The 3,464-nt window shown below is 40.7% G+C and overlaps 1 non-coding gene across 1 annotated transcript; it reads left to right on the top strand.

Annotated features, from left to right (window-relative positions):
• The first annotated feature begins 2,183 nt into the window (after positions 1 to 2,183).
• Positions 2,184 to 2,255, top strand: TRNAE-UUC (transfer RNA glutamic acid (anticodon UUC)). The gene has a single exon. It is a non-coding gene; the product is annotated as a tRNA-Glu (tRNA).
• Positions 2,256 to 3,464: the final 1,209 nt, after the last annotated feature.

Here is a 3,464-nt window from a genome sequence, read left to right as displayed (position 1 = left end):
ACATTACATCCTTGTAACTTATTTCTTTTAGACATAGGAGTTGTGCCCCTCCCCAACCCATTTCTCCTCTGGTAACCACTAGTTTTTCCTCTGTGTCTGTGAATCTCTCTCTCTCTGTTTTAATTGTTTATTTGTTTTATTTTTCAGATTTCACGTATAAGTGAAAGATTATAGTATTTGTCTTTCTGTCTGGCTTTCCACTAAGTATAATAGCCTCTGGGTTCATCCATATTGTCACAAATGGTAAAAATTTTATCCTTTTTTTAATGGCTGAAAAATATTCCATTGTGTGTATACATCACATCCTCTTTATTCATTCATCTGTTGAGGGACACTTAGGTTGCCTACATATCTTGACTAGTGTAAATAATTCTGCAGTGAACATTGGGCTGCATTCTTTTTCAACTCGTGTTTTTCTCTTCTTCAGATGTATACCCAGGAGTGGGATTGCTGGATCATGTGACAGTTCTATTTTTAATTTTTTGAGGATCCTCCATATTGCTTTCCACAGTGGCTATACCAATTTACATCCCCACTAATAGCACATGAGGATTGCCCCCCATTTTCTCCACAACCCTGTCATATAATACATGGGGACTTAGGTTTTTATTTTAATGCTATTAGACTCAAACTGAAACATCAGCTCTTCTGGGTCTTCAGCTTACAGATCTCGAGACTTGTAAGCTTCCATAATTGTATAAGCCAAATCCCTTATAATAAATCAGTATCTCTCCATCTTTCCTATTGGTTCTCTCTGAAAATCCTATGTCTGAAAGACATACCTCTTCTCAGCTATTCTCTTGGAGAATAACAGTCACAGATCTCCCTCCTCACTCCCCTCTTCTCTAGTGTCCTAGGGCTACTGTAACAAAGTAACAAACTGAGTGTGGTAGAACAACAGAAATTTACTTCCTCACAGTTATAGAAGCTAGGGGTCTGAAATCAGATGTCACCAGGGCCAGGTTCTCCCTGAAGGATCTAAGGAAGGGTGCTTTATTGACTCTTGCAGATTCTGATAGAAGCTGGCAACGCTTGGTGTTCCTTGGCTTGCAATTGCATTAGGAATTTCTGCCTTTGTCTTTGCATAACTGTCTTCCCCCTCTGTGTGTCTAATTTCTCTTTTTTAAGGGTATCAGTTTTTGGATTAGGAACTTGAATTCAATATGACCTCATCTTAACTAAATACAACTGCAAAGAATCTTGTAGACTATTTCTATTCCCTATGAGAATTCTCTCTTATACAAGTATGCACAACACGCACCCCACCCTTGAGATAATATTCACAGAACCAGCTGTGATACATGCTTGTACATAGAATAGGAAGAATATAAAACAAAGAGAAATGATAGATGATAATTTCTCAAGATATTTTACTGATTCAGTGGTAAGTGTCTACTATTAGAAAGCATTGTACAGTATAACACTTATTTGGACATACTCAGAAATGACTCCTGCCACAAAAGAGGCAGGATGCAAAGGAGTCATATGATAACGTCCTTCAGTGCTGGGAACATAAATCAAGGTTCCGAGGCAATGAGAGAGTAGCATGGAAAGCTGCCACATCCACTGCATGGTCTGCCTTCCTGTCACCGTATCTGATTGCTTTCAGTGGCTCCTGCGGTTGCCTCTTCAGTCTGTGGCCATTGTAGCAGAGATGGTTTCACTAACCAGGAATACTCATTGAAAAGATCAACATTCCTCAAGAGATGCCAAATCAGTTCAGTTCAGTCGCTCAGTCATGTCTGACTCTCTGCGACCCCATGAATCACAGCATGCCAGGCCTCCCTGTCCATCACCAACTCCCGGAGTTCACCCAGACTCACGTCCATCGAGTCAGTGATGCCATCCAGCCAGCTCATCCTCTGTCATCCCCTTCTCCTCCTGCCCCCAATCCCTCCCAGCATCAGAGTCTTCCAATGAGTCAACTCTTCGCATGAGGTGGCCAAAGTACTGGAGTTTCAGCTTTAGCATCAGTCCTTCCAAAGAGATGCCAAATACTCTCTGCAAATTTATGCTTTTGGAGAGACTCTGCTCAGACTGTCCAGTTCTCTTCTGTTTTCTATTCACAACTCGCGGTTTGTGTTCTCCTGTCAAAACTAAAGTTCAGTATGATTTTTGGAGTTATCTGGATGTTTTACAGGGGTTGAGGGTCGTACTCTCAAGATACACTCACCTCTGGGAGTTTCCCAGTGGTCTAGTGGTTAGGACTCGGCACTTTCACTCCTGTGGCCCAGGTTCAATCCCTGGTTGGGGAACTAAAATCCCATAAGCCACACCACTGGGTCCCGCCAAAAAAAATTCATGAAAGATACACTCACCTCTCTGGTGCAGGTCCATCACTAAAGATGACTGAGAACCACTTTCATCTCCAAACTTGCCTTTTCCCAGCATCCTATTGGGGTTGAGCCCTTACAAAAGGCAAATATACACGTTAGTCCCAAATTCCTTAGATATCCCTCCCACTACTGCTATATTTAAAAGATATAACCAAACAGGACCTACTCTATAGCACAGGGAACTCTACTTAATATTATATAACCAAATGGGAAAAAAAGAGTTTGAAAAAGAATAGATATGTGTACATGTATAACTGAATCGCTTTGCTGTACACCTGAAGCTAACCTAACATTGCTAATCACCTGTACTTCAATATAAAATAAAAAGTTGCAAAAAGACAAATATAAGTATAAATAGAATAATTTAGTCCTCTAAAGCCAGAAAACAAATAATGTCACACTGATGGTTACACTTCAAGTTCTAATGTTATTCTTATCCACTTGCTCATATCGGATCACTCTTCAAAGCCACCCTGTCCCTCAGGTGTTTCTGGGAATCCACAAAACAGAGTATCAGACACTGCAGCAAGCACTTCTTCTACCCACCTCATATCCTCTGGACATTTCACTCCAGTTGTTAATGTAAGAACCACCTTTACAAGTAAGACCTGAGAGCATGTAGCCTCAGCTACACTAGAAATCTCATTTTCTGTCAGGGGCTTCTCTCATTCTAAGTATTTCTTTTATTATTATTATTATTATTTTAATTTATTTAGGGAAACATACTCCCAGGTGTAAAACCTGGGCTAGTGGAGGATGAGTGTCATGCATAAACACTTCCATCTTCTATGATCCCTCAAATGCCTAATTATAAGGAGAATTCTACATGGCGTTTCAGAATTCCAGTAAGATGGAACTTCAGCTACCCAGTTGGTGATCAGTTCAATAACATATCTTTGTACCAATGTTTCCACCCTCCCTATTCAATTTTTCCAGTCCCCAACACCTGTTCCCTCAGATTGCTGTACACAAGCCTTTGACTCAAGCTCTGCTTTCTGGGGCAAACACACTTAGGCTAAACACCTTGCTTCTTTGCTACAAATACAGAGTCACACCTACCATACTGCTTATCCTTACCTTAACTTCAGCTAGTCAAAATATACATGCTACACCAGAGCCTTCCTGAAG

This window comes from Bos taurus, chromosome 8 (assembly GCF_002263795.3).
Source record: "Bos taurus isolate L1 Dominette 01449 registration number 42190680 breed Hereford chromosome 8, ARS-UCD2.0, whole genome shotgun sequence".
Taxonomy (NCBI): Eukaryota; Metazoa; Chordata; class Mammalia; order Artiodactyla; family Bovidae; genus Bos; species Bos taurus.
The sequence above is the reverse complement of the archived record's forward strand: the minus strand, read 5'-3'. Positions and strand labels throughout refer to the sequence as shown.